The sequence below is a fragment of the Choloepus didactylus genome, chromosome 4, assembly GCF_015220235.1.
Source record: "Choloepus didactylus isolate mChoDid1 chromosome 4, mChoDid1.pri, whole genome shotgun sequence".
In the NCBI taxonomy this organism is placed as follows: domain Eukaryota; kingdom Metazoa; phylum Chordata; class Mammalia; order Pilosa; family Megalonychidae; genus Choloepus; species Choloepus didactylus.
The window spans coordinates 13,546,054-13,567,832 of record NC_051310.1 but is presented as its reverse complement, the minus strand read 5'-3'; the positions used below and the strand labels follow the sequence as shown (position 1 = coordinate 13,567,832).

At 42.8% G+C, this 21,779-nt stretch overlaps 1 long non-coding RNA gene across 2 annotated transcripts; it reads left to right on the top strand.

Moving 5' to 3' along the window:
* Nucleotides 1–1,159: 1,159 nt before the first annotated feature.
* LOC119531118 lies at nt 1,160–21,427 on the top strand. Of its 2 annotated transcripts, none has more exons than XR_005216220.1 (3): nt 1,160–1,306; nt 2,945–3,586; nt 21,117–21,427. It is a non-coding gene; the product is annotated as an uncharacterized LOC119531118 (long non-coding RNA). The 2 variants fall into 2 exon arrangements; XR_005216221.1 differs by lacking the exon at nt 21,117–21,427 and adding an exon at nt 2,745–2,841 and having other exon boundaries at nt 2,945–3,698.
* The last annotated feature ends 352 nt before the right edge of the window (nt 21,428–21,779 follow it).

The following is a 21,779-nucleotide window of genomic DNA, read 5'->3' as shown; positions in this document are numbered from 1 at the left end:
CGATGGAAGTGAGGATGGAAGCAGAGGTTGGACTGATGCCACCAAACCCAAGGTATGCAGGTGGCTTCTCACAGCTGGGAAAGTCAAGGACCCTCCAGAAAGAATGCAGCTGGCCCACTTTAGACTTCTGACCTCCAGAACCATAGAGAATAAATTTCTGTTGTTTGAAGCCCCTAAATTTGTGGTAATCCATTACAGTAGAAACAAGAAACTAAAACAGTCTTCAACTCCCCCTTGGACATCCAGCAAAATCCCAACTCTCAGTCAGTCTAGCCGCTCTCCATCCCCCACCTTCCCCAGTACTGGGGAGCATTGTTGGAGAAAACCAGCTTGACCCTGCACTGGCTCCCCGTTGCTCTCTGTGTGAAGTCAAGCTCCTTAGCATGGCATTCAAGGTTTCCCATGGCCTGCGGACCAAATCTGGCCTGCCACTTGTCTTCATATGGCCAGCAAGCTAAGAATCAGTTTTACATTTTTAAATGGTGGGGAAAAAAAGAAGCAAAATATTTTGTGACATGTGAACATAATATGCAATTCAAATTTCAGTGCCATGATTTCATTGGCACAGTCGCCCATTGACCTACATAATATCTATGGCTGCTTTCGTGCTACAAGGACAGAGCTGAATAGTTGTGACAGTGATAGGTTTCAGGGCCTGCAAACCTATACCAGTTACCCTGGTATCTGGCTCTTTACAGAAAAAAATTGCTGATCCCTGCCTGAGCCCATGGCCACAGCCCACCACCTCCATTGATCTGTGTCACCACAGAATCAGCTGCTTTCTATTCCAGGAGAGAAGCACCTTCCCCTTCCTTTCCCACATGACTGGCTCCAGGGTGCCTGTGCCGGTTTGAATGTATTATGTCCCCCAGAAAAAGCCAAACTAGAACAGTGCCTGTCCTTCTGCATCCATCCAGGATGAATTCATTGGTAAGCCTTCCTGAGCCCCCAGCCCCCAACCTGATGGGCTGCACTAGGTCTTCCACCCACTTAGTACACAGCCTCTTCAGAACACTTATCATAATCGTTAACAATTATTGAGCACGTAGTACATGCCAGACACCGTTCCAAGCAACTTACCCAGAGTAACTCTTTTCATCCCCACGTGAGCCTATGAGGTTGGCACATTTGTTATCTCCATTTTCACAGGTGAGGAAACTGAAGCCCAAAGAGGTTAAGCAAGTATTCCTAGTTCCCAGAGCTGGAGCCCAGCAGAGGAGCCTGGAACCAGGCCGGGAAACTGCAGCGCAGGGGACCTAACCATGGAGCTCGGCTGTAGCAACACCTGGCCAGTTACCTGGGGCAGGTACCGTGTACTTCCCATCTCCCTCACTTAGCACAGAACAGGTGCTCCAAGAATGCTGGATGACCTGAGTTAAACCGAAGGAAGAAGAGTAGAAATGGAGCCTTTGTCAGATGATAATGTATCTTGCCAGGATGAAAGTGTCAAAACCTTTAGAATACTAAAATGTGTATGGGGCATGCAAATCCTGATACATTCATATCTTAGATCACGCCATTGTTTTGTCTATTTGAGTTGAAGTGACAGTCTGGGGGATGCTCCTTTTGATAGGAAGCTTGAGGGGATAGAGGGGCAGCAGGTAGCCCAAGGCCCCACAACCTGGACCTAGAGCTGGTTTTCCTGACCCCCATGCCTGGGATCCCATCACCACCCAGAGCCGCTTCCCCCTCCTGTCTTCTCTGTCTGCCCCCATGAGAAAAAAGGAACGGTTTGGGGGAAGACAGCAGAGTGAGCGGTGTGGCCGCTAATAATGAAATCCCAGCGAGAGGAAGGGGATTGCACCATGCCCCTGCTGTCCCCTCCTTCTCTGCTCTCTGTGGCTCAGCCTGGGGCGTGCAGGGGCCTCTCGGCTGGGCCTCCCTGCCAGGAGCTGACACTGATGGCCCTTCCCCAGCTCACCCCCACAGGCTCACAGCCTAACCTCAGCCAAAGCACCCCATTGTCCAACTGGCAATCTGTTAGCCAGTATATGTACAAAACTAATCTTCCCAACAGCTCTTCAAGGAAGGTTGATTTTATCTATTTTGCAGATGAGGCTCAGAGAAAATAAATAAGATGACTCTATAAAACCTCTTTCAAATCCTCCCACCTCTCTAATCACCATCATCACCTTAATTTCTGGGAGAACATCTCTTCCTGCACCTTTCCTTTTTATTCAGATGTTATTTACATGCAAAAGAACCATAAATCTTAAATGTACAGCTCAATTTAGTTTCACATTTGTGTATATCTGTGTGTACGCCCTCCAGATCAAGACTGATAGCATGTCCATCCAACCCGGAAGTTTCCTTGTGCCCTTTCCCAGCCATTCCCCGCTGAAAGTAGCACCCGTTCTGACTTCTTTCCTCATAGATTAATTTTGTCTCTTCTGGAAGAACTTCATGTAAATAGAATCTTACACTATGCACATTTTTGAGTCTGACGTCTTTCCTTGATATTATGTTTTTGAGATTCATCCGCATTGTTGCATATTTCGGCAATTCGCTCATGTCTACTGTGGATTCACCGCAATTAGTCTATCTAGTTATCTGTTGGAGGCCATCTGGGTTGTTTCCAATTTGGTTTGCCAACAAAGCTCCTAGGAGCATTCATGTATAAGTCTGTATGATTGTGTTTTCATTTCTCTTGCATGGAATGGCTTGTCATCAGGTAGGTGTATGCTAAACCTTACAAGAAAATGCTCTCTCTTCTCCACCACTACCCTGCCCTGCTCTCTACGAAGGTTTCAGTGGGACAGATATAGCTCAAATCCCAGCTCTGCCACTTACCTGCCGAGAACCTGGAGGCTGTCACTTAATCTACTTTATCTGTGGAAGGAGGTGATAATCCTTACATCACGGGGTTCAGGTGAGGGTTACATGAAAAACCAATCATGAAATGCCTGGCTTAGTAAATATTATTTCCCTGTTTCTTCACTGTCAGGACTGTGTGGCTGTTTATTTTTAATGGCTGGCAAATGGAAATGAAACGATTCAGTGTAATGACTGGGGATGAACAAACAAGATGGCTCCTGGAATGTGGTGAGAGATCAATGATTTCCATTGTGCTGAAACAAGTTCTTTGTATCCTGCATTCAACTTTCCACCTCGCAGAACATTGGGAAAGCAGGGTAAACACCAGCTAAATCAACAGTGCCTTCTGTGGTAAAGGTCTGTGAGGAGCAAACACTGAGGACCTGTGTTTTCCGGCGCATCCTTTGCTCTCTTCCCTCCACCTCTGTTTTCCATGGGGGCTAAATAGGAATAGGGTGGAAGGCTCTTGGTGGTGGTTCTGGCTCAGTTTGGAAGTTATGTGACTGGGATCAAGGGAGCAGAAGGTGGCTCTTGGGAAAGTGTCCTCCTTTCCTTGGCTGGAGACCTCGGGCTCACCAGGGAGAATGGCACCAGTCAGAGGTTAAAGGTAAAAGTTTTATACACACGCAGAGATGTGTCACCAGTCCCACATGAGACTTTTGGGGTTCACCTCTTGTATGAAGAGCTCTGGAAAAATGATGCTCCCAACACCGCCTGGAGATGGTATGGATTATTGGACCAATCATGGGATTTGGGGACAGTCCGAGCCAAGGTCAGTTCACTAGGGACAAATTACTTAACTCACATAGTTTTAATGTCCTTATCTGTAAATGGAGATTATAGTCCCAAGGTCTTGGACTGGTTGTTAGGATAAAATAAATGAATAGATGTAAAGAACCTGCAGGTAGTGGAGACTCAGTATTTATTGGTTCCCTTTCGCTTCCTCTTTTACAAAGCAGTTCACAATAGAGGTGGAGCCTAAATGCAGAAACTAAAGTACATGCATAGAAGGCTCTGCAAGGAGACCAACTAGTGATTATCCTGGAATGCAGAATTACCAGCTGGAGTGATTTTACTTCCGTCTTTATATTCTCGGGTGTTTGTTTATGTTTTCAAAGAAAAATGGGTTGCTTTTATAAGAAAGCACACCTTTAACTCATTGTAACTTAATAACCAAACAGAAGCACGCTGCATTCTACAAATACGTGAGCCTTTCTTTCAGTCTTTTGAGGAGATGATTCCAGTCTTTCAGAAAGGTAAGTTCCCACTACTTCTTGTTTACCTCCCTGGCTTTCTTCCAAATGCCCCAGCCCTGGGAAAGCAGTGTGGTAGAGTGGAAAAACTCCCACGTTGAAGTCAGATGGGGCAGGGCTCAAATCCCAGCTCAGTTGTTTATTAGCTATGGGGTCTTAGGAGAACTATTTAATCTTTCTGTGAGCCCAGCACTAAAATAGAGAGTATATTTAGGAGAGTGGAATGAGATAACAAGGTGAGACCCAAGCCTGCAGATGCTCCTTCATGGACGGTAGATCCAAGAGGAGGTGAACATCATCAGATATTCACATGAGTATTAGCCGAAACAAGGCAAAATGTGAGTTTGATGAACTCCACTTGCCAAAAAAAAAAAAAAAAAAGCATAGAAACAAAAATTCCTAAAGCCCTAAAGCTAGCATGTGAGGTTGGTGAAATCAATGAGAATACAGATTTGACAGACTAAATTATTTTGCAGGACTGTGGGTTGCTCAGGCCCCCTCTCTGCCTGATCCTAAGGTTTTTTTGGTGCTGGTTCAACTGGACATTTATTTCCCAGAGTTCAGACACAGAACCCAACCTGCCAGAACAGCTCTGGTACTTGCCCTGTTGGGTTTTCTGCCTGGAGCAGACCTCTGGATACCCTCATGGCTGGTCCCACGTTGTGTTTGGGTTCTCTTCCAAAAAAGGGCTTTCCTTTCCACCTTGTCTAAAATAGCAGCCCTCACTGACCATAACACATGCCCCTTGACCTGCTCTGTTTTCCTTCATAGCATGTATCACAACATGACCTTGTATTATTTATCTATCTGTTGATTGGTTTATGTCAGTTTCCCCCACGAGACTGTGCATCCATTCGAGTATGAACATTGCTTGCTTTGCCCATTGCTGTATCCCAAGTTTCTGGGACAGGAACCGGTACATGGTAGGAGCTCAAAAATTATTTATTGCATGAATGCATGAGTGGCGTGAAACTCGAAAATCCTAATGAAACCAGGCATACTTTCTTTTCAGTGCCATAATTTCCATCTAAAACTGAGTTAAATAATTTAGACACAACTGTCTGAATTTTAAAGACAGTTACAAAAACTTAGAGAATCATTGCATTAGAATGTAATCTCCATGAAGGAAAGGATTATGCCTGATTTTTTCCACATCGAATCCCCAGTCAGGATAACTAAAACTAGCTGTTGCAACAGCCTCCAAATCTCAGAGGCGAGCACAATCACATTAGGGGGGCCTTCTCCATGTTAGAGTTGCACCTTCTGGAACACATGCGGGGAGGAACAACTTGGAAGAGCCACATCAGCTCTTATCTGCTTTGGCCTGAAAACCAGGCACTTCTCCCTGCTCACCATCCACTGGCCACATCCAGTCACATGACATGCACCTAATTGCAAGGGAAGCTGGGAAATGAAGGAGGGCACGTGTACATTGAATGCCAGTTGTCTCTGCCTCACCGGTGCCTGGCCCCTATACAACACATGCCGAATCACTGTTTGATGAATGACTTTATATTCTCTAAAATCCATGCATAAACTCGTCTGAACTGTGACTTGTTATCCACCAGATAGGTGATTCTTGAGGATCTGCAATTCTCCTGAACTCAGGATGGTTCCACAGCAGGTCTCCAGGTGCTATCCTCTAAGACAGGATCCCTGCATTCCTGAACCCATGAATAAATCAATAAAAATTCTCTCAGTATTTTTCCCCTGGAAATTCAAGTTCAGTGTATCAAAACATCTCATTAATCAGGAAGTAACTGTATGTCTTTGTCACTGGGGGTCTAATACTTTGGGTGTCTTGGAGCCCTGGGACTGCACAGACTTCAATATTCATCCCACAACTTAAAAATTTCCAGATTTTGCTCCAAATTCTTTCTTCCTTCTCTGACATTTGGGATGATGAAGGGCTCTAGCAGGAAGCCAATTTATGATATTAATCATTTGTCTAATCACACTGTGTAATAAATCTGATTAGTAAATCTCAGCATACATTTCCTGATGAATTTTGCAAAGGAGGTAAGAGCACCACCTTGATTTTATGGTTCACACGTACATTTGAGATCTCCCTTTCCTTTTCGTTTCATTGGTTAGTTCCACCCTGTAATGGGATGTGAGACCTGTTTCATATACTGAGTATGTGTGCACATACACACATGCATACAAGGTTAGCACCTGGCATCCTAAGAGCCTAGAAAATCACATCTGCCCTGCTTTGTACCTAGGGAAATGGACCAGCTACTCAGGAGAGGTTGTAGAGAAGAATGTGATGGAAGAAAAACAACAGTGAATGGTGACATTCTATTCTCCTCAACTCCCTATATCTGGTTTTGATGCCAGTCAGTTTAACAAGTGGCAAGAGCCAATGCCCAATCCCTCTGCTTCCTAGGCCCAGGTGGCAGTTGACTTTACACCCTCCTTGCCTGTAGTAATTGTAGGAACCTGGGTATCATGTGCTCGTACTGAGCAACATTTATCAGACTGGCCATTTTGAATGACACCCTTGCCGACTGCAAAGTTTGAAACAGACCCTAACAAATGAACTACTGGTGCTCACATTCAGAGCCCCAGCCTCTTTTTCTTGGGGAATGTTTCCTGAAACTAGGTAGCAGGACACAGACGGCTGAGTAGAAACTGCCAGAAGAAGGAGACATTGCTAGTATGCTTCAATATCTGGCTCCTCGTATATCCTGGGCATATGGGAGGCAACACTTCCCAGCCAACTTGCGTGGGTGGGCCCATGTTCTGGCCAAAGGAACACAAGAAATATGTGTGTATCACCTCTGGTGGAAAAAGTAAGATGCCTCTGAGTTATTCTCTAGTCTGACTTCTCACCGTGGTCAACGTTGGGGCCTTGCGTTGAAATACGAAGCTCTAAGTGCCAGCAGCCTTGCTTATTGTACTGTCAAGATGGATGTGTCCTGCGGAGCTGCTCAGACTCTCAGGGGTAGACTTGCATGAGAGAGAAATTTTGTCTTTAAGCTATGAAGATTTCAGGAGCTGTTACTGCAGCATTACCTAATCTATTCTAATACAAGAAGACTGATATTTTGTTTAAGCCACCCAACGTTACAGCCTATTTCTTCTTGTGACCATAGAATTCCTGTTATAAAAATTATCATTTTAGCTAAATTAAGAAATCTCTCCTTTGTCTGGAAGTCACTAGAGTTGTCACTTTTTTTTCAGCAAACCTTTACTAGAGATGAGAATTTCATGTGGTTGATGTAACACTGGGCCATAAGCCTTAGGAGTCCATTCTTGGACATATGAGTTCAGCTTTTCCATTTCTAGATAAAATGTCTCAAAATTTTTGTACTGTTAGGTAGGTGGTTCTAATTTTCTGCATACTGGCTTCTTAAGTAATTCAGTTTTTTCTTAAACTCTCAGGCATAGCAGACTTCGGGTTAGATGGCCCCTATGAAAGTCATGTAGAATATATTTTTAACAATTGCCCGAGTAATGCTGATTGCAATGCATCAGGATCAGGAACAACTAATCTAGGCAATGTGACTGGCCAAAATTAAGTGAGGACTTGTTCAAATCTCAGGTTAATGACTCCTGATTCACACTCCAGCTCTGTTTACCTTACATCTCACTCACTAGGACAACTATGTCTTCCTTCCTTCTTCCCTATATCTGTGAATGACACCACTGATCTTTATTAACTCACACCCCTGTGCATCTCCTAAGTATGTTGTACTATGTTGATCACAGGCCCAAGTTGATTCTTAAGTACCCTGTAAGATGTATAATTGACATTTCTCCATCAGTTTCCTCAATTATTTAGCAAGTACCAAGACAGGAGCTGCAAACCTATTTCCACATTTGGACATCAACGTGTGAATTTGCTCTCCAGCAGTGATGGCCCTGGTTGAATCTGCCCGAAAGGGCCAGGCTGCCTGGCTGCAGTCCTCGTTGGTAACTCAGATCTTAGATGTGCATAGAAAATACATCATGGCTAGAAATTGGTTACACTGATGGATAAATAACAAAGGCAGATTTACAAATAGCAGCCAGCAAAATCTGTCCTAAACACACCTGAGATTTGAGAAGTATTGCATTTATTAGATCCTACGAGCCAGAGACCCTACTCGATGGTAACATTGATTAGGTACGTCTGGAAGTAAACACGAATAGTGTTTGACTCCATGGCCTTCCCTGAGAAATGGCTGTAACTGCAAGGATCACAAGTTGCTGGGTGACCTTCTCTCCTCTCTTCCCTAGCAGTATTCCAGATGGTTGATACGTTGTCCTTGAACGGTATTAATTGCCCAGGAGGCATTAATAGCTCTCCTCTCTGATTTAATCCATGCCATACACTTTTGGCATCTTCTCATGCCCAGGTCTAATGCTAAACCCTTGGTGCTACTTCATACAAAAATGATCATGCCAGTCTTTGAAATCCCAAAATAACTTCACTCCTTCTTTAATGTGTAGTCTGAGTTCAGGGACAAGATATGATACAACACTACTGGCATATTAACAGCATTAGCTCCCATTTCTTCCAGGTAATTTGGGCTTCTGTTAGCTGAGATTTCACTCAGGGGTCTCAGAATGCCACTCAAAGGATCAGTTTGGCTTCTGATTTAACTGAGCAGTCTCACTTTCCTTATGGGGACCTCCAGTTTATTTCTAATTATTCTAATTATTTGTCTCCAGTTTATGAAGGAACAATAGTAATGAGAGGCCAGAGATTGAATTGCACAAGACTCTTCAGCCATGTCTTTTGTGTTCCAACTTACAGCTCTGCACTGGGCTTCCAAACTCCACCTCCCATCACGCCACAGAGAGAACAGAGAGCCCCTTTGTCTCACATTGCAAATTATCTTGTCAGTGCATATAGGAAAAGGGTAACTTCTGGAACCTGTTTATTCACCTTGTGTATCCCAGGGCACCTGACACCAGGTCTGGCAGGAATGAACTATATTTGTTGCAGAGAAGAAAGATCAAGTAGCAAGGAAAACACTGGTGGGACGGGAGTGAGAGGAGAGATTGCTGGAGCATCGTCCTCGATTTGGTGAGGGAGGTGGTTCTAGCACACAAGTAGAGGGGTCGACCTTGTCAGAGAGTGTGGACCCTCCACCCATGGTACGGAGGAGAAGGTAGAGTATAAAGGTAGATTTGTGGGAAAGTAGAAGGATGTTGAGCTGGAAGTTGTAGAAGTTCTTTTCAGATTGCTTGATTTTCTCAGTGCTGCAAGAAGTAAAGTCATCAGCTGAGAATAAGAACGGGGGAAGTATTGGGAATTGGAGGAGAAAGATGAAAGTATGATGTAGTCATCTAGGGGAAAGGGAGACAAAGCATTAGGGAAATATGGTATGATCGCTCAGTAGCATTATGGTCCCCTTGTGAATATAGTGACAAAGTGAAAGTACAATCAACAGTATGGCCATGTTGTGTTCTCCCGTCCCATTCAGCTGCATTGGTATACACATGGACTAGATGGAGAGTAGGATTTAGTTGTGCCAGCACGACAAAGGGAGAGGGGAGCGCGTCGATTGAGTAACTAAAATAATCGATCACATGGTCATTGGCAATGACAAGATCAAAGGTGTGACCACGGGACTGAGTGTGTTAGGTGGAGTGGAGGCCAAAACCATTGGAGGAGACAAGGGAGCCCAGCAACTAGAAAGCTCTATTTATGAGGATATTGAAATGGCCGAGAACTAAGAAAGAAAGAGTGTTAGAGTAACAATGAGCCAGTAACTAAAAATCTTCCAGAAAGATAAACAAATAAATAAGATATTCCTAAGTTATGTTATGAAGGAAACTAACAAGGAGCTGAGATAGAAAATAAAGATGTGTGTGGGAATCCACTTTAGGTGGCCGGGGAAATCGTCTATGAAAAGGTGACTTAGAATTGATATCTACAGGATAAAGAGTGAGGAGGACAACATGCTTGGCAGAGGAAATGATGGTAAGTATAAAGTTCCTGAGGCAGGAAAGAGCTTGTTCAAGGACCTTTAGGAAGATCAGTGTGGCTGGAAGATAATAGCAAGTGGGAAAACAGTGGGAGATATTTGCTAAATAGAAAAAAAGAGGAAAAAGAGCAGTATAAATTGTAAAATACAAATTTCAATTTGGATTTCTTTAATTCACTGAAAAAATCTAGAAAGCATTGGGCCTCCAATTTTTTCTAGTAGGTGGTGTGAGGTGCATTAACTTGACTTTCACTTTGGAGTTGATATCTGGGCATGGCCCAGACCACTGAATCCCTAGAAACTTCAGTGAGGTGGCAGGCTCCTGAATTTTATGGGATTTTCCTCCCACCCTTTAGTATGCACATGTTCCTAAGGATCTAAAGTATTTGCTAATTTCTGCCCCTTCGATGCAGTCAGCATAATACCAGGGATGTGTGGACCAGAGTGCTGTTTTGTGGCACTCCAAGAAGATCAAGATTGCTGCTAATTATAATTATAATTATCAAAACTGAAGGAATGCTGCTAACATTTGGAGAACTTTTTGTTATAGACTCAATGATTAGAAATGTTACACTTAATTAGTTTGATTAAATGCTACAAAAACAACATGGAGTCAACCAGCCAACTGCACCTCAATTCTTATGCAGTTAGATATAAATTGTACTTAATGTGTGATACAGGTGCATTTATACTGTGAGATAAAAGGAAGTGTTTTTAAGTCCTACAAATAAGTATAAGGGCTATAAGTATCCCTATAACCCTGAGACAGCCATACACCTCTCAGACCCAAAATGTCCAGAAAAAACAATCCATGATCTTTCTTCCAGCCTCAGCTTCTTCCTGTGTTTGAAATCCCAATGATTTCCTTTCCTTTGGTACAAGCCAGAAACTTCAAAGTCATCCTAGACTCTAGCTCTCCTCACTGATAGGTTATCAAGTCTTCTTGATACATTTGAATTTCAAATCCTTCTCCTCTTTTACAGTCTTGCTGTTTTAGTCTCCCATCAAGTCTCATTGAACAGTTATGAAAGCCTTGAAACAGGGATAAAAACAAAAAGTCTTCTTAGAGAGGCTTGAGTTCAAGTCTGAGCTGAAAATACAAATGAACTTGGTGATCTTGCCTCTTTATACCTCAATTTTCTCATGGGAAAAATGAGGATAATAGTAATACTCTATCTTAGGGTTGTTTTGAGGATTAACTAGATCATACAGGTAAAATACTTAGCAGAGTGTGCGGCAACACAGAGTAGCAATTGCAGTTATTACAGTCTCCTTGGCTCCCACTGAGCCTTCCTCTTCAACCCACCCCCCCATGCCATGGCCAGAGGACTGTTTGAATGATGCTCATTTTTCACCACCACCTTTAAATCTTTAATGATTTATGAACAGAAGAATAAAACCAAAATTATCAGTATAAGCAACTTTTGTGACAGGACTGCTGATCCAGACTCTGATGCAGGAGCTAGAGTTAGTCTTATCCTTCTACCATACCAAAAAAAAAAAAAAAAAAATTATAAAAGCTAGGTAAAACATTACACACAACTGATAATCAATGAACAGGAACCACTGCAAGGCTTCTTAAGGTATGGGACACATGAAGTGAGTCCACAGTCACCCCAGATTTCTCCCTGACAATATTTTCCAAATTGTAGCATAGGGAAATAGGGCCAGGCAGATGGTGATGGTTGCTCTGCATGAAGAACACATAAATTTGGATTAAAGGTTGCTAAAATGGCTGGGATTTGGGGATCAGGATCACAGAGAGAAGGAAGTAAAAGAAAAATAGCTCACTAATTCTGTTTAAAATTTTCCTCAACTATTAAACTGTATATGCATGATGTAGAAATCTGGGAGACCTAGGGTAGATGTCAGAGGCTGCACAGTGCTGGGAGGTGGAGGTTAGTATTCTGTCCCAGCCAGAGTGGAGAGACTCTGGAGAAAACCTCAAGCCTTCAGCTGAGATTCCAGAAACATACATCCTAGGAGTAAGGATACACCATAGGGGCAAAGCTCTGCCCCAGGATTGAGGATAAAACTGAAATAGGCCTGACTAAAAGAGCCTAAAACCAAGCTTTCATAGCTTCAAGATGATCTGTGAGTAATTTAAATTCCTGTGAAGGTAAACTTAGCACTCTTTAGAGAAATATAGCCTGCTAAAAATCCTCTAAAAATTAATATGCACAATGTTGAGCATTCATTAAAAATTGCTAGACATGCAAAGAATTGGGGGAAAACAAACCATAATTCAGATATAAAACTACTAATAAGAGCAAGCCAGAAATGATTAAAGTGCTTTGGTTAGCAAAAATAACCTCAAAATAACTATGATTAAAATGTTAAAGGAAAAAGGGCAAAAGGTGAACAAAATGGGTGAATAGATGGATAATTTCTATCCATCTATAATTTGAACCATTCGAATATATAATATTTGAATATAATTTGAATCCATTAAACATAAAATGAACATTATAGAACTGAAAATTATAATATCTGGAGCATTCTGTCTCCAGGATACTGATATAAGCTCTTAATAAAGCCAACCTCCCACAGATAATTACTATAAACTCCGGAAAAAATACAGGGGGTAATATCTGCTTGAGGGCTTTGGAAAGTAAACAAAAGCATGCAGATGTTGGAGGGGTGTTTATTCCTGGAGGAAGTGATTAGCATGGAGTGAATTCCCATTCTTGTGGCTCTTCACCATAGCAGGATGGCTAAAACCCCAATAGAAGGGTCACCACTCTTTGGCCAGAGACACCAGGAGTAGGAGCTTGGGGCAGTCATGGATGCTGGAGAGGGAAGAAGGAACACAGGAAATGAGAAGGTTAAGACAGGGGAACACACAATTCTGGGTGTAAATTCTGACCAAATCTCTGGCTGGCCCTTGAACCATTCATTCACAGGGCAGACTGGAAGCCGTCATCACGGAGAGATGACCTTCAGCCTTCCACAGGTGAAACAGACTTTGCAGTTGGAGCCTTACCTAGTTAATAGCCTGCTAAAACAAAGCCACCAACACTCTTCAGAGGAAAGATGGAATTCAAAGTCTTCACATGACAACATTCACAATGTCCATGATAAAATCCAAAATTACCCAAAACATAATAAGCTAATGACTTTATAATAGCTGTCATGATGTCCAATGAGGAAAATGAAAATATGCTCACAATGAATGAAAAAAAAGGAATGAAATTTCAGGAAAGAGAGAGGAAATGCAAAAAAGAACCAAATGAACATTTTACAACTGAAACATGCAATATCTAAAATAAGAATTCATTGGGTAATCTTAATATTGGAATGGAGATTACAGAAGAACAAGCCAGTGAACTTCAAGAGAGATCATTAGAAATTATCCAATCTGATGAACAGAAAGAAAACAGAACGGAAAAAATGATCAGAGTTTCAAAAATCTTGGTGACAATATGTAATGGTTTAATATACAGGCAATTGGAGTCCCAAAAGTCAGAGAAAGAGAAGGGGGGTTGGTGGTAAGGGGAGGGGGCAGAATATAGCAGAAAATGTCTTTGAAGAGACTATGACCCAAACTTTCCAAATTTGGTGAAAGATATGAATTTACAGATTCAAGAAGCTCAGTGAACCTAAAACAAGATAAATAAAAATGATAATAAAAATACAATAAAGCACATGATAGTCCAACTGCTAAAAACCCAAGTTAAAGAGAAAAACTTGAAAGTAGATATCTTACAAGAAATCTCATCTCATCAGAAACCATGAAAGTCAAAGATAGTGGAGTGTCATCTTTAAAGTGCTAAACGGAAAAAAATTTTAACCCAGAATTATAGATACAGACAAAACATCCTTCAAGAATGAAGTCAAAATAAAGAAATATTCATATAAAGGAAAACTAAGAGAATTCTTTGCTACCAGGCTCTAAAGGAAATTCATCAGGCTGATAGCGGAAGAAAAATGGGTCTTCAGAAATAAATGAAGGGCGCCCGCGCCGGTCCCACCCTCGGGCCCTTGCCCCCCTGGAATGAGTGCCGAGGGGCGCCAGGCCGCATCTCCGCAAAGGCCGGAGCCAGGTGGGTGGGCCTCGGGAGAGGGGTCGCCCTCTTGGAATCAAGCCTGGAGCTCAGTGCTCAGACGGGGTGGGCCCACGGAGAAGAGCGGAGCGCGCGGGTCCTGGGTGCCAGAAGCAGCCAAATCCCTGCGGAAGTGAGCAGTTTTTTGTTTGTTTGTTTCTGTTTGTGTTTGTTTTTGTCCTTTTTTTATTTTTTAAAGTGCTATTTGATCACTTCATTGAGACGTCGGTTCTTCAAGGGCCTCTCCCCGGCGCGGGTGCCGCAGTCAGAACCGAGATGACCCGCCGCGCCCGCACCCGAGCCCGCGAGCCCCCAGCCCGCCGCCCCCGAGCCGCCCCCAGAGCGCGACCCCAGAGCGCGACCCCACAGCCGGCTCAGCTGCGGGCGGAACCCACCACCACAAGCGGAAGGCCAGGGGGCGGGCCTGCGCAGCCTAGAGGACCGGAAGGAGCGTCCCTGGCTCCAGGAGAGCTTCCGCTCGGAGCTGGAGAGCAGGCGGCATCCCTGAGGAAGAGGAAGGTACACCGCGGAGTTTTTGGAGACTTTCTGGTGAATATTAGGCAGAACCTGAAGCACGTCAGTGAGTCAAAAACAGTTTCAGAAGGAAATATGGTAAAGCTATTCGTAAACTCTTTCCAACTGACATCCTGTCCCCAGAGGGTTGTCTGTAAGTACAGCATCAAATTTGATCTGGACCCAGATGCTGGAAATCTCCGTGAAGCGTTACTTCTTCATCCTGAAGCGGTCATTGGAAAACGCCATATTTTTGATGGAAAAACTTTACTGTTACCTCAAGTACTACCAAAGATAGAAGTGGAAGCGGTCAGCTGGACCAAACACAATCAGAGTGTGAAGATTACAATCAGTCTCCGAAGAACTGTCGACCACTTCCCCAGATTGTCTATGCTACTACAACGTTCATTTCAGAAGAATTTTGAGGACGATGAGTTTACAACAAATGGCTGCAACTATTACAACACAAACGAGCCAACTAAGATCCCAGATCTTCGGGTTGGAGATCTGGCCTGGTTATACAACTTCTATTCTTCGGTATGAAAACAGCGTTACCCCTGCTCTCATGTGAACCATAAACTCCTCCTGCAAGAAACTGTTTTTGACTTAATAGTCAGACTGTATCCACAAACCAAGAGGGAAGAATTCCGAAAGTTTCCAAAGAAATAGTTGGGTTAATTGTTCTTACAAGGTATAATAACAACAACAACAAACCCACAGGGTGGATGCTGTTAATTGGGAACAGAATCTCAAAGCTACTTTTAAAAAAACAGATGGCAGCAAAATCCCCTTTACTGATTACTACAAGCAGCATTATAATCAGGAGCTCCCTGACAAGACAGCCGCTTTTGACGGGCCAGGCCAAATGGAGGAAGAGCCAGAAAAACCAACAGAGAGAACCTGCACGGCTGATCGCCAAGTTCTTCCTTCTGACAAGTTTAACAGATAAAATGCATAAAGATTATAGGATGATGAAAGATTTGGCTGTTCATATCAGGTTGGATCCATAAAAAAGGCAACATGAATTTAAAAAAACTCATCAATAGTATACAAAAAAAATAAGCATGTGCAAATGGAGCTTCAACTCTGGGATTTGAAATTTGATAGCAAATTTTTGTCCTTCTGGGGAAGAGTTTTGAATTCGGTAAAATCATCCAAGGAGAGAGAGAGAGCATTTGTCTCCCACCCACAGCTTGCAGAATGGTTGTAAGAAACAAGAGGTGGGTGCTTACTGAGGGTGAAGGCCCTGTAGGATTGGCTCTTGCTCTGTTCTGGGAAAAATCAGGGAACAGCCATATCCTTAGAGGAGAGTCTATGGAAAGTCACAAAAAACATGGGCATGGTCATGAACGGTCCAAAAATGATTGAGGGAAGTGATACAATTTAATGGCCTTAGACCAACATACTTCATCAAAAATACAGATGGTTGTCTGTGTGCTATCCAGTGACAGGAAAGACAAGTATGACAGCACAAAAAAATACTTGTATATTGACTGCCCTATCCAGAGCCAGTGTGTGCTGGCCATCAGCAGACCCCAGATGCTAATGAGCATTGCCACCAAGATTGCCCAGCAGATGAATTGCAAGATGGGAGGGGCCTTGTGGAAGGTGGAAACAGTTCTAAACCTTGCAATGTTTATTGGTATTGATTATTTACACAATATTGAAAATCGATGGAAGTTCACGCAGGGTTTGTCTCAAACTTGAATGAAGATTTGACACAGTGGTACTTTCAACACATCTTCCAGGAGTCAGGACAAGAGCTTGTGGATGAGCTGAGGGCCTGGACTGAGTGTCTCTCATCCCTGCCATCTTACATTATTGTGTATCCGGATGGGGTGGGAGATGGGCAGTATCAAGCATTGCTTGCTTACAAAATACCACAGCTTTCAGCCTCCTTAAAACAAGTTGCCAAATCCTTCAATACCAAACCAACTGTAATTGTGGTGAAGGAAACAATCAACACCAGATTTTTTGTCGAGTCTCAAGGAAGAATTCAAAACCTACTTCCAGGAATGGTTATTGATGTAGAGCTGACCAGAAGGGAATGGTATGATTTTTTTTTTTAATTGTGAGTCAGTCTGTGAAAGATGAGACTGTCACTCCCACACACTATAATGTCATCTGTGACACAGTTGGCTTGAAACCAGATACAGTGCATTTAACTTACAAGTTTGCACACGTATTATAATTTGTCAGGTGTTATTTGTGTTCCAGCACCTTGCCATTATGCCCACAAACTGGCTTACCTCATGGTTCAGAGTATTCACCAGCAACCACATGATTTACTGTCAAAATATCTCTATTGTCTTTGGCCTGCAGAAGAATAATTGGCTTTGAAAATTACAATTTGTAAATTTGTTTCTCCTTTTGAAGCTGGTTGTTTGTATTATATTCTTAGATACATATTTCAAATTCTAATTGTTCTTAATTGGACATAAGAGAAACTCAGAAGGATATATTCTATTTTCAATAGTACCACTCACTTAAAATGAGACTTTATGCATTGTTTTCCAGGAAGAAAAACTGACAGTGAGAGTTTTGTCTTACAGCTTACCTTTCAAATATATTACAAAGAGTATAGACTTAAACATAGCTGAACGCTGCACTTCAAGCAGAGGTGCTCAAATTGAAAAGGGTTGGCCATTATTCACATGCAGGTGGCAATTACATCTATGAATGAATATATTATGTTGGAACAGCAACTAGCAAAAATGCTCTGGGAGAAAGAAGCAAGGATGCACAGAAGTTGAGAGAGAGGAGTGAAGACAGAAACCAGAGACATTTGGAGAAAGCCATTTTGAAACCAGAACCCAGGAACAAAGGATCAGCGGACGCCAGCCATCACCCCCTCCTGGGTGCTCTGTTGTGTGACTTAATCCAAGTAGTCCTTTGCCTCAAGCTGCTTGGACTTAATTATTTCTTATAGTGCTTTAGTTGTCTGCAAGGTGCTTTTGTCTGCCTTCAGGACAAATTCTGGGAGGGTGAGCTGGAGACAAATTTCCTGGCTCGGTCTTTCAGTCTTTCACCCAATGGATTGGCAATGACATGCAGACACCCCGGTATGCATATAGGGTTTACTCTTATCCCTCTGTAATGGGGCCAGGGTCCCACAATGGGAGCACATACTGGCTCCACACTGTGCCAGGGAGTGGGAGCAGAGAGACTAGCTGTGTACCATGAGTTTTGCCTACCATTTTTCAAGCTGCTTTTTCTTGATTTGACACTTGTTCAGTTAATGCAAACCTTTAACCATTTTCTGAAATTTTGATGAAGATGACTCTGCCAGTTTTTGCTAGTTGTTCAAAGATTCTGTCGGGGAACAGCACCTTGGAGTATCTTATGCTGCCATCTTGGTCTACTGGAAGTCTGATGTTCATGTCTTTGGGCATGCTGCAAACTCTGAGAATTGTCCCCACTGAAAGATAACAGGAATTTAGTTTTATTTAGCCAACATTTATGTAACACTTACTATGTGCCAAGTGTTGTTCTAAATGCTTTACATTTTAACTTCATTTTCCCTCATTGAGGTGAGTGGTGTGTGGTAGATGGATTTGATGTAAAAGTCCAGGGCACAATTATCTCCTTTGGATATAAGCAAATGGATCAGATGGAAGAAGTTTTTGAGGTCAAGGTGCTGACTTAGTAATCAAGGTCGTGGAGAGCAGGCCAGATGGCTGGTATCTCCAGTGTGGCTGCATGCCACTCCTACAGGGTCTGTCATGACTTGGACAGGGAATGTTTGCAAGAGTCACATCAAGTCAGTATGTCATAATTCTGGGCAAGGTCCCAGGAATGGAGGTTGTTGAAGCCAGGAAGAGCATCTCCATCCAGCTAAAAGCCTGGAATCAGCACCCAGCCAAGAGGCCAAGGGCCAAGGGAAAGCAAAGAAGGCTGGGGTGGGAGTTGAACCCCCTTTAGCAAAACCTATTTCCAGGCTTAGAGCAGCAAGACAAAAGCTATTTTGGAGTACAAATATTGGGAACATTATTCCAGAACCTTTTATTCAGAAATCTGTGAGCCAAAATGACATGCTAGTGTGTTGTTTTTCTCATATCTATCTAACTCTGATTTAATGAAAGGCAAATTCCCTAGGAATAAGATATAATATTTGAACCAAAGAATAATATCTTTATTGATATGCAGTGTCAAGGTCTTTAAAAATTGGACATAATGAATTTTATCTGAGAGTTTTAAGTGAGTATACAGCTTTCTCTATTTCTCCTGGATCTGGTGGTGAGTCCAGCCAGTTTCATTGTGGACATAAAAAGAGAAACTACCAGAAGAAAAAGAAGCAGTAACCTTATTGTCTATTAGTATTTGCTTACAAGCAACTAATTGATTATTCTACCAGCCATTCCCATCAATGTTCTAAAATCAGCTCAGGTCCTGCTGTCCTTCTCTGAACTGTAGAACCCAGAAAACTTGCTTTCTGTTGCTGCATGTGAGTCTGGGCTCAGTAAAGACAAGCCAGATAGGTTTTTAGGCCTTGTCAAATGCAATCTTCAACTGCATTTCTAAGGCAAACAGACACTGCTGGTGGGTAATCATAGATGGAGGGACAGACAGGAGTCATTGAGAAGACACATGGTTTTCGTTGGTTAGCAGATTTCTGCTTTGGATTTACATAAAAAAATTGAATCTTTCCATGTTTTTGGTTTGTTGGAGGATTGTTCTATGATAATGTTTCCTTGTTTCTTTATGCCAGTTATTAATTTATTGTTTCTCGCTCCAAATTCACTCTTCAATACATGCTCTGTGATAATGGAAGGCATTTCTTCCAACATTTCTCCTTTACAGGGAGCATGATGTTGAACTTCCCCAGTGGAGAGCGCTAGAGAGGAATTGCAGGAAAAGATGGACTTTGCTGATTCCTGACACTGGCCAGGAAGTCAGTGGTGTTAGAGGACAGGTTAGTGGTGTTGGTATGAAGACATCTGGTGATGCTGTGCCCCAGAACACACCCAGAACATGTGGTCCCTCACCGTCACCCAGCATGGTGATCGTTACCCCACAGCTTCCTCCACACAGACTCCATGTACTTCGGTCCTCCCGTCCATACAGGTGACCCTGCTCCCTCTGCTTGCCTGCCCCTCTGGAGTTTTGGCTCCCATGACTGTTTTAGTTTCCTAGGCTGCTCAAGCAAATACCATTAAATGGGTTGAGTTAAGCAGTGGGAATTTATTCACTCACAGTTTGAGGCCAGGAAAAAGTCCAAATCAAGGCATCGTCCATGTGATGCTTTCTTCTTGAAGGCTGTGGCATTCCAGGGCTGGCTGCTGGTGATCCTTGGCTCCTCTGTCACATGGCAGTACACATGGTGGTGTCTCCTGGTCTCTTCTTTCTATTCTGGGTTCTGATTCAGCTTCTTGTTTCCTGTGACTTTCTCTGTGTGTGTGTGTCTGAATTTCATTCTGCTTGTAAAGGATCCCAGTAATAGGATTAAGACTCATCTTGATTGAGGTGGGTCATAACTTAGATAAAGTAACCTCATCAAAAGGTCCTGCTTGCAGTGAGTCCACACCCACAGGTATGGATTAAATTCAAGAACATGTTTTTCTGGAGGTGGATCCAGCTTCGTACTACCACATGGCCTTTCTGATGCTACAGTCCCCAACGTTTGCTCCAAGCTTCCTGCCTGCACGGGAGCCCCCACTCCCTCTGAATGCTCACACAACCAGCCACGCACTCTGGCTTGTCTGTGCCCTGGAGGGTTGCCTCCTTCTTGCCCAACGACTGTGGACAGCCATGGCCCAGGAAAACCAGCAAACTTCTCTGACATCCAGAGGGCTGCCACTATACCTTCTCCAACCAGGTCTGAACCCCTTGGGAAGGAGGCCCCTTTCAAGTTTGTCTTTCCTTGGATGTTCTCTCTCAGCCCCAGGGAACGCTATAAAGTTTTCTTACATTTTATAGTCACTCTTTTATCATAGTTTAATACTTTTTATATTAAAATTCCTCTGTTGAACTGTTTTGGAAATATTTGGTTAAATGTGTGTTAATTTGGCTGGAATGGCGTTTAAAGCAAACAAAAAGCTGCGAAAATGGCCTTGGAGCATTATCTTTAGCTACTTTGAGAGTTTCTGTTTTTTTAAAATACAGTTTATGTTAAGATGATTTTTATTAATTTAGAGAAGATAATGTCTGTGAGAAAATGGACTTTCTTTTAGATTTTCTTTTTGTGGTCATTGTGAGTGATTGCTTTTTCCTCTTATTAGTTTCACATTCTTTCTTTGTTCTAAAACTTAGACTGGCAGCTAGCTTTGATAATCATAGTTTGTTATATTTTCCTGAGGGGGGAATAATTTATAATGCTGTTTAGTTTTACAGTGTTGGTGTGTGGGTGAATTTTTAAACTATATGCTAACTGCAATAAACTATATGAACTGAGTAAAAATTACCCTGTTGAAATCACTATGTGGTTTAATGTAGAAATCAACATCTAATTGGCACTTACTGTGTTGCATGAAGTTTATATATGCTGTATATGTATATGGACGTGAGGTGCATTGATGTGGTGTAGCACAGTGGATAAAAACATGAGCTTTAGAAGAGGCGGCTCTGTCTTACAGTTCTGGCTCCACCACTTACTACCACTGAGATGTCTGGGTAGAGGCTGCTGTGATGAGCCGCCCAGATCCTCCTTCAGGACCGAGGTTCTCATTCGTTCAGCTGCTGACAGTGCTGGCTGCTGAAGGCTCGTGACTCTGTTTCCCTGAAGATTGTTGTCTGCTGAAGGAAGCTGCCTCACCCAAAGTTACAACCCCTCTGCGAGAAGTCCATAACCAATGGCTGGTTGACACGGGGGAACAGAAGACTGGTCCCCCTTGCTTCTTTGGCACATCTGAGTTTCAGAGCACCCTTTGGGACCTGAGGTTGCAGTTACAGCTGCTTCAGTGTTCAACTTCTCCTGCCAAATCTTGCTTCTCTAGCTCCTTCACAGGGATTGCTCTTGAGAGCCTTTCCCAATAAACCTGCTTGCAAATCTCAGAGTCTCGGAGTGTATTTTCCAGGAAGATGAATTGCCATAGTAAGTTATCAAACCTCTCTGAACTTCTGTTCTTTTACCCATAAAGGGGAGATGATAATTGCAACCGTATCAAAAATTATTTTGACTTGAGATAATGCTTGCAAAATACTGGCAAAGTATCTGACATCCACTTAGCACTCAAAGGAATTTGTTATTAAAATAATTAATAAAGCAGAGGCATTATAATCCCTATTTTGCACACAAG